The sequence below is a fragment of the Phoca vitulina genome, unplaced genomic scaffold, assembly GCF_004348235.1.
Source record: "Phoca vitulina isolate PV1807 unplaced genomic scaffold, GSC_HSeal_1.0 scaffold23, whole genome shotgun sequence".
NCBI lineage: Eukaryota > Metazoa > Chordata > Mammalia > Carnivora > Phocidae > Phoca > Phoca vitulina.
The window spans coordinates 28,795,494-28,810,620 of record NW_022589726.1 but is presented as its reverse complement, the minus strand read 5'-3'; the positions used below and the strand labels follow the sequence as shown (position 1 = coordinate 28,810,620).

General features: G+C 35.5%; 1 protein-coding gene and 1 pseudogene across 2 annotated transcripts in view; one reads left to right on the top strand and one right to left on the bottom strand.

The window, feature by feature from the left end:
- The window catches only part of CNTN1 (contactin 1), a 362,269-nt gene that overhangs the window by 39,964 nt on the left and 307,178 nt on the right, over window positions 1-15,127 (top strand). The gene's annotated exons all lie outside the window — the stretch shown is intronic.
- On the bottom strand, window positions 13,030-14,590 carry LOC116642134 (annotated as a pseudogene).

Here is a 15,127-nt window from a genome sequence, read left to right as displayed (position 1 = left end):
TCTTCTTTTTTTTTTTTTTAAGATTTTATTTATTTATTTGAGACAGAATGAGAGAGAGAGAGAGAGAGCACATGAGAGGGGGGAGGGTCAGAGGGAGAAGCAGGCTCCCTGCCGAGCAGGGAGCCCGATGCGGGACTCGATCCAGGGACTCCAGGATCATGACCTGAGCCGAAGGCAGTCGCTTAACCAACTGAGCCACCCAGGCGCCCCATTCTGGCATTTTTAATGAGACAAAGCCTCAACCTGAAATAAATTTTTTGAGAAAAAATATATGGATGAAAGACACAAACGTTTTCAAAGTTGGATATGAGTGCCAGCAGGGAAGGCAAAGAGATGTGCAGAAATACCTCGGACTTTGCAGCCAAACAAACTTGGGATCAGTTTCTAACTCTGCCTCTCACTGTCTATGGAATCAGAGGCATGTTACAAGAAGTTGTTGATCTTCTGTTTCCTTACCTGTAAAAAGGAAATAATGATACATACCTCATGTGATTCTTGTGTTAAAAATGATATGATGTGGATGAAAAGACCAAGCACTGTGTGCGCAACAAATAAATGCTCAGTTACTAATCATTTACTTGGGAAAAAAAAAAAAAAAAAAAAGATGAAGCATTTTCATTCCATTTTTTTTTTAGTATATGTGCTGCCAAAGCGAGCACAAGATGAAGCATTTTCAAATTCAATAAATATCCATCCAGGATACAAGAAAATACTGACAGAGAACATACGCAGTTACATTGTCTTAGACACAGCCAGCTAAACACGAACATTGTTGAGACCTTTGGATTATGTGAAAGAGAAAGGCAACAATCCTTGGTTTGAGCCAATGGAAACATGTTTGAACTATATATGTAAGTTTTGAAGACCTGCAAAACAATCCTGTCAGATGTTTAAGATTACATAATGTGTAGCAGTAGAGTTTTGAAATGTTTAAGCATGATAAAAAAAAAAAAAACAACTTTGGGATATTGCTATACCTCAAGAGGTAAAGTCCGATTTAGCAAATAAAAATGTATTCATATTGCCTATTGCATGAGATATATTAAAAATTGAGTCATTGTTTATCTAAAATTCAAGTTCAATAAGGAATCCTGAATTTTATATGGCATCCCCACTCCAGAGGGGATCTAGAAAGGTAAATAGAGACACCAATCACATCTGTAATGTTTGATTTCTTTAAGGAAAAATCTGAAACAAATATAGTCAAATGCTAGAATTTGCAGAGGTTGATGTTTAGTACAGGGGTCTCCATTTTATAATCCTATTTACTATTTTAAAAATAATTTTAAGGAAAACATAATGGGTGAACAGACCTCCTTGGTAGTAACACAAATGAAAAGCTATCTTGACATAACCTTATCAATAAATCTGAGATCCATATGAAGAAAACATACTACACTATTGAGGGTTAGAAAAGAAGATATGCATAGACAGAAAGACACGCTATATTTTATTTTTGAATAGGAAGACTTATGTAAAGAAACCTGTGCTTTTCATGTTAATCAATAAATTTAATCAATTTCCCTAAAAAAAACCTCAATATAAATTTTTTTTTTTAAAGATTTTATTTGTTTATTTGACAGAGAGAGAGAGAGCGAGAGCAGGAACACAAGGAGGGGGAATGGGAGAGGGAGAAGCAGGCCTCCCCCTGAGCAGGGAGCTTGATGCGGGGCTTGATCCCAGGACCCCGGGATCATGACCTGAGCCGAAGGCAGATGCTTAACGACTGAGCCACTCAGGTGCCCCACCAATATAAATTTTTGTGAACTAAACAATATAATGGATTCTAAAGTTCATAAGGATAAATAAATTTGCAAGAATTGCCAGATAAATCTGAGAATGATGATTGATAAAGGGGATAACCCAAACTTGTAATAAAATACATTGTAAACAAATGTAATTATAATACTACATTTGAGCTGCGATTGTGTCCTGTCTTAACACATTAGATGGCCATACAAGTAAAATTGTGACCATCATTGCATAATGTGGATTTACCCACAATCTACTCTTGAGTCTACTATCATTTTCCTCTTTTTTTCTTTTTGCCTTAGTTCAGTTCTCCATCACCTTTCATATGGAAATTATAATAGCTCTTTAATTGCTCTTTATACTTGCAGTATTTTTCAAGTCTTTCCTTCCACCTCAGTCAAAATGATCTATGGCAAATACACGTAATGTGTTAGCTTCCTTATATAAAATAGTTCGATGCCTCTTCACTGCGTAGAATGAAGGACACTTTAGGGCTCAGCCCTGCCTACCTCTTCAGCCCTGTCTTTAGCACTCAAATAACTCTGAAAGCTTCTCCCCATGCCCTCTCACACACCAGGCCATTTTTCACTGCCTGGAATTTCCTTTCAACTTACTTCACCTGGCCAATTTTTATTCATCCTAAAAAATTAATTCAGCTACCTTATCCGCCCCTTCCCAGTGGGATGGAGTAATTGTACCACGTCTGGATATCTCCCTGTAAGTGTGAATTTTATAGCTCACAAGTGAATCTCATAAGTAAATCCTACAATTTTTAAATTATATGCCGGTCTTTTCCATCACTCAGTGCACTCCTGGGGACAAAATTTCATTTATCTTTTTGCACTTAGTTCCCAGCATGTTGTATACATAATCAATGGTTAATAAATATTGAAATGACTTGTTGAATGTCAATTGAAGTCCTTTCAGTAAAGTACCACACACATGCTTAGACAAATAATATCTCACACAAACAAGCAGGGAAACAAATATATTAAAATTCCTAGAATATTTCTAAATTTCAGCAATATTTCTCATTTTATCGACTATATCCTTATGTCTATTTGTTTACTTCACTTTAAATCAGCTTCAACAAGTTTTACTTCAGTTAAACTTATAAATTAAATAAACTGTAATCCACATTTTTTAAATTTCCAAATGTGGTACAAAGAAAGCCCCTAATGAAAGCCCTCTTTTTTATGGTCCATCCTTCTTTCTCCCCATATATGCTCTATAACGTATCATATACTTTACTACAAAAAAATATAAGAATGATGAACTAAAACAATGACTCTAATTAGAAATAATTTGACCATTTGGTCAATTAGAAATAATTTGACCAATTAAAGGCTATTGAGCAATCCCCTCAATGAGAAACTGAATTTGATTCCTTTACTGTGTTTAAATTTCATTTCAAATGACATATATTGATCACCTATTTGTACCAAATATTATAAATATCAACTGAATACTTGAAACAACCAGTGCATTTGCATATTATTTTTATTTTACAGATGAGGAAATGTGATATTGAGTGGTGAAGTAAATTTTTCAATGTAATGAATAGTAAATGTCAACTCTCAGAGAAGCAAAGAAGTAGATTAATTGATTTTACTTCAGACTTATTTTCCTTGATTACAAGTATGACCTTGTTTTATCTTTTGTGTTAGATGTTTATAACTATTATTAGATCAATTGAATTTTAATGGAAAAATTAAAAATCCTAGCAGTGAATTTGTAATATATTATAATCACTAATTAAACACATCTGAACTTGTTACTTTTTAAATTTTACTTTGAGAGTGAATTTCTTTTCTTGTTTTCCCATTTACTCAAAAGGGAAAAAAAATCTAGATTTCTAACCTTTCCAAGTGTTTTATGTATACTCTCAAAAAATGAAGCAAAACTACTTCTACTTATAATAATAGGGCTTTCTCTCAAGTTAGACAAACTGGCTCAATAATATCACATTACAGTGGGAGTTTGGCCTAAAATGTTTAAAATATAACCCGTGTAACCTAGCCACAACTGGAGGGAGCCAATAATGTTCTCCTACAGTTTGAAGATAAAGAGAACTTCAGGGAAGTTTCATTTATCCTGCTCTTTCACTGTGCAGCAGGTGACTGCCAAGTTGAGTTTTACAATAGCTTAAATGGGCTAAAACTGAAAGCATTTAGTAGAGTGGTATTTCACCATAATAGCTCCATCGGTCAATAGCTGAACCAAGAGTTTACACAAAGAAGGAAAAAGGAAAATGCTTTGTCTTTGTTGCAGAGAATTCTATCCAAATCAACTTGCATTTGATTATTTAATATCTCAGAAATGACAAATTTTCAAGGGAGTAAAGTTTGTTTTTGCTGCTTTTGAACTCCTTCGTCATTTCTATATCTCATCCTCTTTCATGTTCTTTGCCTTTTATCCCTAGAGACCTTTCAGGCTCTTGTATTAGTTCTCTTATAAGTCTCCTTGATCTTGAAGGCTATCTAATAAGAATTACCCTTTCCATGAATATCTGCTTTGTATTATGGTGCTCTGGTAATTTTCTGCATCCACCATTTATTGATTGTCTACTATGAGCCAGGCACTAAGTTAAGCATTATCATGTGGTAGATATGCAACTAATATAATTGGATGAGAAAATGATACAATCTCTGACTCTGGAGGAGATTATCATTTAGGAAGGAAGATAGATTTAGGAAGGAAGATAGATTTTCCTTCCACCTCAGTCAAAATGATCTATGGCAAATACACGTAATGTGTTAGCTTCCTTATATAAATTCTTTTAACTTACAGTAGAGCATGTGTCAGATATGTGAATATAATGTTATGGAAATCTGGAGAACAGAACAAGGTTAATCTGCAGTCTGGTGATGGAGAGGCTTCATGGAAGAAGAAAGCTTTGTGTCTGGTTGTAAGGTATTTTTGGGGGAGGGATTGGGACAATTTTCTAAGCAGTTAAGGCATGCACAAAATCATGGGGTTGAGAAAGGATCCATCATGTCCTGAGTTTCATTCTGTTCAGTTCAGCAGGAACACATGGTGTGGGGTAAGGAGTGTCAGGAGGTAAGCTTGGACAATTACACTTGCTGTAGACTTTCAAGAACTTTATTTGAGATACTAATAAGTTTGAACTGTTATGTGGGCAATGACGGGCAAAACAATATCTGAAAAAGATAATTAGAAGGAGTGACAAAGAGATAGGAGATTGTTACAATAGTGAAAGATCTCAGCTCTGCCACTCACAAGCTATGTTATCACATTACTTACCTTTTGTCCATCAGTTTTGTCTATAAAATGGTGTTAATGTAAATGATTGTTATAAAGATGAAATGAGGTAATATGGACTAAGTTTTTGGAATATGTGTGTTAAAAAAAAAAAAAGATAGTAGGAAGGGAAAAATGAAGGGGGGGGAATCGGAGGGGGAGACGAACCATGAGAGACTATGGACTCTGAGAAACAAACTGAGGGTTCTAGAGGGGAGGGGGGTGAGGGGATGGGTTAACCTGGAGATGGGTATTAAAGAGGGCATGTTCTGCATGGAGCACTGGGTGTTATATGCAAACAATGACTCATGGAACACTACATCAAAAACCAATGATGTAATGTATGGTGATTAACATAACATAATAAAATTAAAAAAATGGAAAAGAAATGAAAAAGCACCAAGGATGAATGCATGGATGGAGTGAGACTTGAGAAGGCGTGTCACAATTGGGAAACTTCCAGAGTGGAAGAGCTGGTAATTGGTGACTTGTTATTCATGGTGGGAGAGGTAGAGAAAGAAGTGAAGTTAGATAGTAAGGTTTGTAACTTGAGAAACAGGTATGGTAACATGAAACCCCATACAGGAGGCCAGAGGTGATAAAAGAAACTCCAGTTAATATTTTTGTACAAAATCCTTTCAAGAAAAGTACATTCAGTTCCTTTAAAAAAGGACATAGGGCAGGAACTTAGAATAGAGGTACTAAGTGGGAGAGAGAGACTTGGGAATTAGTGCAATAAAAGTGGTTGTTAAAGCCATTGAGGGTGAATGTAGGAAGAAGCAGAAAGAATCTCTGGGGTTCCTCAGTTTTTAAGAATGGACAGAGAAGAAATCTCTAATGATAGATTCATAGGTTTACTGGGACGAGAGATGTGTGGGTGTGAAGACTCTTATATGGAGGCATAACACATATAATATTAGCAGGATGTATGTGAAAAATAAAATCACTTTCTTGGAGAACATTAGAGAGAATAGAGAATTTAACTTTTTAATTATTAGTATTCCCATAATTATTATTGACATCTTCAGTCCCTTCACTATTACAGTCATTTTCAATCAAGATATGGGTATTGGCATCAAATGCTTTACTTTTAAAAAAGATAAAATGTTGGCCAGTCTACTATATACCAATGATATTTAATTTCATAACATTTTAAAGTATTAAAAATACTGTTTCAAAGAGTCTTGGATATTCCAGAATTTATTAAAGAAATTAGTTCTTTATTCATTATTAATTAAAAAACAAACTGTATGAGTTATGTTTATGAATATAAGCTAAATGATTTGCATAGTTGAGGAAATTAACTTAATGATATAAGTTAATATGAAAACCCATTCTGTCTCTATTATTTAATTTCCAGTTGAAAAATTCATAATTCCTTTCATCTCAATTGGTGTGTATCTTTTACAAGTGCAATGATCACATACTGCATTTCTATCTCACTTTTTTAAACTGGTTGACAGTTATACTAGTATTATAATAATATTCTGAGACCAGATGTTTTGTCATGTTCCTTATTGAGGGTCCTTTAAACTGTTTTATTTATTTTCTTAAAAATAGTCAGTGAATGATAACTACGTGCCAGGCATTTTGCTTACCCACTCTTGTCTGCTTTTTTATAAGTACCGCGCGCTAACCGATTGCGCCACTGGAGCTGTCTGGTCTGCTTTTTTAAACTTTTCACTGTAAACTTCAGCATTGAGGTTGAGTAGGGGGATGGAAAAAAAAAATAGCTCAACAAAATAGTTTGCTGTTAGATTTCGAATTATTGTGAATTATTATGGTTCCCTTTGAAGTTTTAAGTGTATCGGTGTTTTTATTGATTTATGCTACCCATCTATATTATCATAAAGAGAAATTTGTCTGGCGACGCTAAGAAAAAAAGCTTAGAAATCATTGTCCTGATTTTAGAAATATACACTTGACTGACCAAAAGGCCCCTTGTGGGCTTTGTGGGGCCTGGAATTAAGGAATTCAATTTATTTAGGATTTGCAAATCCTTGTGATTTAGTTTGATTTCAAAAGAGCTAAAATTCTGTACAAAATAATTTTGCAGATGATTTTGGCAATGAAATCTCTGCATAAAGCAGTTTTTCATAGCACATTGAATAAGAAACCAGATATTTTATAAAATGGGTAGAAAGATATTTTAATTTTATGTTCTATTTTCTGTTTCACTTTGGAAATTCTACTTTGCATGTAATGCTTAGCATGCATTTTACTTTAAACTGTCGTTCTACTTGATTTAAAAAAAATATCAAGAACATTAGAGCATTCAGACAAATCTCTTTCCTTAAGGAACTTATATTCTGGTTAAGGAAACAGATTATATGCTTTTTAACAGGAGGATTAATTTACTAATTGAACAAATGTTTATCGAGCATTTCCAATATAGTGAATTACGGATACGGCTGTAAAGAAGATTATCTCTGCTCTATGGAGTTTACATTCCATTTGAAGAGTTGGGAATATGGTAACATCAGAAATTAATAAATAAGTACAGATGATGATAAATTCTAAGAAGACAACAAAGCAAGGGAAAGGATGGAGTGATCATGTGTGACTGTGTATGTGTGTGTATATGTGCCCGTGCTCACGCACGTGTGTATGTTTTGGCGAATCTTTTAGAAAAGGTAGTCACAGAAGGTCTTGTCAGAGAAGTAAGCCATGCAGAGATGTGTGGGAAGAATTACATAGACAAAAAGGGATAAAAGTGTAGGGTTCCAGGAGCTTAGTGAGCAAGGGCAGAGTGATAAATCCCAGAGCAGAAATGAGGAGGCAGGGCAGGCAGCTGCAGAGTGATGCCTGATGCTTTGTCTTTTCTTCTGAGTATAGGAACCCAGTAGAAGCTTTTCAGGAGGGCTGTGACCTGATATGATTTGCTTTTTTAAAATATCAGTTTGGCTGCTATACGGAGAATGTATTTTGGAGGGCAAAAGAAGAAATAGTCCAGTCAGGAGGTTATTTCTGTAAAATGATAGCGTAAATAACAATACAAAAATTGTAAGAAAAATAAATCATAATGAACATTAATGGACTTGACTGTGATTTGCTGTTAAAAAATGTTCCTTAATAGGAAGCTGTAATACAGAGAAGGGCAAGTCCATTGCAGGCAATGGAGAACTGTTTTGATAAAGGAGGTTTGAATTTGCATTACTTCTTTCTAGGCAATGAGTAGTACTAGTTGAGTTAAATGGAGTATTCATGAAGGAAACTATTAGGTTATAAAGCTGTGTAGGCAAGATACCAGACCGTGGATGGCATAAAATAAATTCAGGAATTTGTACTTCATTCTATAGGCAGTGGGGGTCATTACAGATATTTGGAGAGGATGGTGGAATGTACAGTTTGGTAGTGGTTTGTAGTACTTTTGAGAGCTAATATTGGGTGCAAAAGGATCTACAGGGGAGTAAAGGTGGAATATGAGGTGACCACCTGGGCAGAGGCCAGGTTTAGTGTTAATTATTAGGTGAGAGACATTGGAAAGAAAGACTGCATACTGAGGGGTTGAAGGAGAAGGAAGAATGAAAAGTAACTCCAAGGTTTACATAAAAGATATATATCACTTTTAATCTCTGCAACAAACTGATGAGGTAGGTAATAGTCTTACTTTACAGATGTAGAAGTTGAAGGGCTCAAGGCATAGTAGCTTGCAAAATTCTCACAGCTAGTGATTGTCAGATGGAATTTTAAACCCAGGTAAATTATATAACACTGTTCCCAAAATGTTCTGAAATAATCTAAAGTTTCTAAAGATTGGTTATGCATGCATACAGTACTCTATTCTTAAGATATTTATTTTCATATTGGAATAGTTGTTATACTTGAAAATTGTGCTTATTTATAAATGTTGCTGTTCTCAAGATATTTAAAACACAATACAAAATGAAAACTGTGTTTAAATAGAACTTTGGCTTTCATTTTCACTGTTTAATCACAAAAATGACATTAACATATTGATTTCTAATGTCTTAATTATTAGATGTTTTATTACAAATATTTCATTACTGATTCAATCACCTGTTTATCTATCTACAAGTCTAATTGGAAACCACCAAGCATAACAAAAAAGAGTGGGATAAAGTCAGAGGAATCAATCTAAGAAACAATTTAGCAGAAGAGAAAATGCTTTTCTAATAAATTATAGGTGCAACGTGTATTTTTAATCTATCTTTTCTTGCCAAGTTAAAATTACAATATGTTAAGCCTGAAAAGAGATAAAACACCTCTAAGTTCTTTTTTTTTTTTTTAAAGATTTTATTTATTTATTTGAGAGAGAGAGAATGAGAGAGACAGCACATGAGAGGGGGGAGGGTCAGAGGGAGAAGCAGACTCCCTGCCGAGCAGGGAGCCCCAATGCGGGACTTGATCCAGGGACTCCAGGATCATGACCTGAGCCGAAGGCAGTCGCTTAACCAACTGAGCCACCCAGGCGCCCCAAAACACCTCTAAGTTCTTATATTTGGTCTTAGAGCATAGCATTCTTGACATCAATGAATTATTTCAATTCTTTCAGTTGTTACAGGAATGATTAACTTGGTGTTCTGATTTATTAGTGCTAATTAAAGAGCACCAATACTTTATTATTTCTCTGGATTCTATTCCATTTTGTAAGAACAGTTTAGGAACTAAGCTATATCATAATTATATAGAGTTGTCCTTTTTTAAAGATTTAAGGTACATTAACATAAATTAATATTTATTGACTTTACACAGTGGACCAGGTATTGTAGCAAAATAGATATATAGTACATTTAAAGTAGGCAGCCTGTATCTCCATTGTCCACTTTTCAGTTTAACCCACCAATGATATTTTTACTGAAAAAAATATTTCTTTTGATGATTATGCTTAGTCCTATACATGTGAAATTTTTAGTGAGTGCAAATAGTAAAAACTGGTTTTTAGTGAGTGCTTAATATGTGCTGGACCTGATATAAACACAAGTCCTTGCTGCCATCAAGCCTCTATTTCACAAGTAACTATATGTCAGGCAGTAACAGGTACTGTGAAGAGCTTCAGTAAAGCTGGCTAAGGGGGAGAAGAGGTGTGGGGAAGAAGGGGTATCGAGGTCTGGGATATTGTGGACAAGATGTTCCCTCTTTTATATATTTGGTTAGGGAAGTCTTGAAACTCTCGAGAAGGAAGGAGTGCTATACTATGTCAAATACTCCTACTAGTTTCTTTGGAAGAGAATTGAGGATTGGCCATTAATTTGGTGGTGCAGCGGTCACTGGGACCTTGACAAGAGCTACTGCGTAGATCCGAGAGAATATAAGCCTAATTGAACTAGTTCAAGAGGATGGGAAAAGAAGAAAGGGGGATAGTATTTACACCTCTTTTGAGTCTTGCTGTAAATGAAAGCAGAGAAATGAAATAGTGGTTGGATGCAGATGTGGATCAAAAGAGTTTGTTGTCATTTTTTAAGATGGAAAATTTTTTAAAATCAGTTTTGCATGATATTGGGAATCGTTTGGTAGAAAAAACAATCCAGGAGGCAGGTGGGGTGGGGACGGATTTTGGAGTGTTGTCTTTGAGTAGCTAAAAAGGTATGGATATGTTCCAAGTACATAAGGAGGGATTAGCACTAGGTAGGAGTAGGGCAGCTTATGCATATTAACAGAAGAAAATAAGTGGTTTATGGACACAGATGAACGTAAATTGGTGGATGTGGTATTGGCAATATTTAGGACTTCTCTTTTGGTTGCCTCTTTCTTTTCAAAGAAATAGAAAGCATAGACATCAGCTGAGAATCAGAACAAAGAAATATGCTAGTGAGGGAATAGAAGTGTGAAAACTCAGTTTGGTGAGAGGATTATAAAGAAAAAAATGTCTATTTTGCAGATGTTATGTTTGAGGTCCTGTGGTCATTCAAGAAGACAGGATGTGCAATCTTTTTGCTCAGTCAGGAGATGAGGTTCACAAACAGTTTTGGATATTAGTGGCACAGTTACAGTAATTTAAACCATGATGTAAAAGATACGGCCAGGGAGAACTAGCAAAGTGAGGAGAGGAGGCCAAGGTCATAATTAAATAATTTTATTATTTATTTAGGTAAGGGAAGCAATGCAGCAAAGGAGAAAGAAAACAGAAAGGGACAAAGAAAACAAAGATAAAATAGCAATAATAGTGACTAGAATAACATTTATAAGAAAGAGTGTTCAGTTTGTAAATGAGTTCTAATAGGATGAAAACTAAAAAGATACCATTACATATTGATTATTAGGAGGTTATTGATTACCTCCCAGTTGTTTATGAAGCTACAGTACAGTGAACTGAAGTTTCAAGGTATTTGACCATGATAGCAAAAGGACATCTCATGAGAGATTAGTAGCTTTAAAGTGAGGTAGACCAAGGGAACTTTTATATTTTAATAAAAGTTTACTAAGTATCTCCTTTATACCAGACACTATTCCAGGTAGCCTTAAACAAAGTGGACATTGTGAACAAAATTTACAAAAATCTCAATCCTCAATATCTTATATTCTAGTTTAGGTTGTTTCTTTAAGCTGCTTCTTTTAGCCTAGGAAGACTTGAACATTTAAAAATTTTATATCAGGAGAAAGTCAAAGGAGAGAGGAAAATAAAAGGTGTGGTTCTTGGGCATGGCAGACTAAGGGAAGAGCATGGTGTCACTTGACATCACAAGAGGAAACCATGATAAAATATCAAACAGGCCTCCTTAATTTTCAGTTTATGTTGGACAAGGATTTTGTACAAAAACACTATAGTTCAATGAAAGGAACAATATAATGGGTTTCAGAAGACTGTGGTTCTATACCCACAATTTGACTAGCTATATCAGCAAAATAACGAGGCTTGAGGAGCTGTAGCTTCCTCATGTGTAAATTAGAGCTCTCTCTTCTATCGCAAGATGTGGTTACATTGATCAAATGAGATTATACATTCTTTAAAGAGCCTTATAAATCAAAGATCTTTTTATAAGAAAATGATAATTGATAGGGCATATCTGCAAAATCTTGTGATCTATATTTTGTGCTTCTTAAAATCCAATTATTTTATAATCATTGTTAATTTGGAGTGAAACTACATCTTTTTATTTCACATTTTTATTTTGTATTTGTAAAAATATATTTATATTTATAAAATCCCTGATTGTTTTTTATGTGCAAGTTAACAAAATATAGAATATATCATTTCTTTTGATCACTGTGCACTAACACAAGACCAAAGACTTTAGTATGCCCTGTGTGATCACATGTTTATAATAGATGAGCCTTGGCTTACAATGACTGCTTTGTTTGATGTTTATTAGCCCATGCCTTAGTGCAATTGAACTTGTCCTAAATTCACTGTTTCAGAGCTACAACGTGTGTAGGACATTCATTGTCCTATGAGTGATACTCTCTTACTTGAGTCCAGACAGTAACCTTGGGACTTTTCAGGTTCTTTTCCTTATAAAGTCTAGAGCTTCTGTTAAAATATTGAAATATGTGAAACAATTAAAATATTTCAAATGGTGGACCCTTTATGTGATACTATTTTGAAAAATATCTGATTATGTATGGGATCAGGCTTGTTTCTCATCCTACATCTAGGTGCTAGCATTAATGAGTGAGATCCGAGAATAGATTCCAATTTGTGGTTATTTTATTTAATTCCAAATAAGACAATTTCATGGTATATTGAATTGTTTATAATTCTAATCTCTGTTGCCAAGAGTTCCCAATAATTTTGAAAACTATTACTTAACATTTTAAAATGATATCACAAAAGTTAAAGACAAAAAATTTGAAGTGTAACATTTTAAACTCTACAGTACCATCTGATTTATAAAAACAATAATACTGTGCTTCCCCTTATTCTCCTCTGTATTACTAAATCAAACAAACAAGTAATTAAAATACTAAACTAAAGGGGATATCTCATTCAATCCATTTTTTTTTCCTCATTAAGCTTTTAATGGGTCTCAAAATTCTGTGACAGATTTTTGGTCAAGTTGTTTCCATTAAAAAGTACTGATTTTAAAAACTAATAACTTAAAATTCCCCCCCACACACACACCACAAAACAAATGGTTCACAAAACATTCTCCTTTCCTTCTGAAGGTTTTACAATGCATTGTTATCTTAACTAGTCTTTTACTATTAAACTTAAATGGCCAATTGACATGAACAGTTCTGAGACTGTTCTTCCACCACTGATTAAGACTGGGGTGGCAGGTATTGGGTATAATATTCATTTAGCCTTCTGAGCTTTCTGGGCGGACTTGGTGACCTTGCCAGCTCCAGCTGCTTTCTCGTCCACTGCTTTGATGACACCCACGGCAACCATCTGTCTCATGTCACGAACAGCGAAATGGCCCAGAGGAGGACAGTCAGAGAAGCTCTCAAAACACATAGGCTTGCCAGGAACCATATCGATGATGGCAGCATTACCGGATTTCAAGAACTTGGGACCATCTTCCAGCTTTTTTCCAGAACGATGATCTACTTCTTCAGCTCAGCAAACGTGCAAGCATTATGAGCTCTGTGACAATTCAGCACAGGTGCATATCCAGCACTGATTTGGCCTGGATGGTTCAGGATAATCACCTGAGCCATGAAGCCAGCTGCCTCCATTGGTGGGTCATTTTTGCTGTCACTGGCCACATTGTTAGGATGAACATCTTTGACAGATACATTCTTGACATTGAAGCTCACATTGTCCCCATGAAGAGGCTTACTCAAAGCTTCATGGTGCATTTCAACAGACTTAGTTCAGTTGTAACATTGAGTGGAGTAAAGGTGACCACCAGGCCAGATTTAAGAACACCAGTCTCCACTTGGCCCACAGGGACAGTACCAATACCACCAATTTTGTAGACGTCCTGGAGGGGTAGATGAAAGGCCTTGTCAGTTGGACGAGTTGGTGGCAAAATGCAATCCAGAGCTTCAAGCAGTGTGGTTCCACTGGCATTGTCATTTTTATAGGTGACTTTCCATCCCTGAACCAAGGCATGTTAGCACTTGGATCCAGCATGTTGTCATCATTCCAACCAGAAATTGGCACAACTGCTACTATGTTGGAGTTGTAGCAAATCTTCTTAATGTAGGTGCTGACTTCCTTAATGATTTCCTGGTATCTCTTCTGGCTGTAGGGTGGCTCGGAGGAATCCATTTTTGTTAACACCAACAATTAGTTGTTTCACAGCCAGTGTGTAAGGCAGAAGGGCATGCTCAGGAGTCTGCCCATTCTTAGGGATACCTGCTTCAAATTCACCAACACCAGCAGCAACAATCAGGACAGCACAGTCAACCTGAGATGTGCCTGTAATCATGTTTTTGATAAAGTCTCCGTGTCCTGGGGCATCAGTGATGGTTACATAATACTTGCTGGTCTTGAATTTCCACAGGGAGATATCAAAGGTGAGACCACTTTCACATTCACTTTCAGTTTATCCCAGACCGAGGCATACTTGAATGGGCCCCTTCCCATCTCAGCCTCCTTCTCAAATTTTTCAATAGTTCTTTTGTTGATCCTACCACATTTGTAGATCAGATGACCAGTAGTGGTAGACTTGCCCGAATCTACATGTCCAATGATGATGATGTTGATATGAAGCTATTCCTTTCCCATTTTCGTTTTGGTTTAGTGGTGGTTTTCATGACACCTGTGTTGTAGCAAACCCATTGTGAAAAAGTCAGTCCATTTATTTTATAATTAAAACTGAAGTTCAGAAATATTCCCTGACTGCCCAAGCTACATGTTTGGGATATAGAATATAGAATCTCATCACTGTGTCATTGCCCTCAGTGGTTTTCATAATTAAGTATCTGCAAATATGGTGATAGTGGTGGCGAAGACCCTGCAATAAGCTAATTTTTCCTGTACAAGGGGCTGCAAACCATGTGACTATCCTGAGACTCTAGTTATTCTAACCAATTCCCACTAAAAAAAACTGAAGAGAAGAAAACTTTATCCCAATTTGCCTCTTTGCTTTTCTTCGTCTTCATCTCTAATATTTGTTGCTTTTTTAACTTTCTGAATATACTGCTATTAAAAAAGGTAGAAAATACTGAAGAAAATTGCAATTACCCATAGCTCATAACTCAGAATAGCTACTCCTAATTCCTTGCTCTCTTATCATTTTTGGTATATCATTTATAATAAATA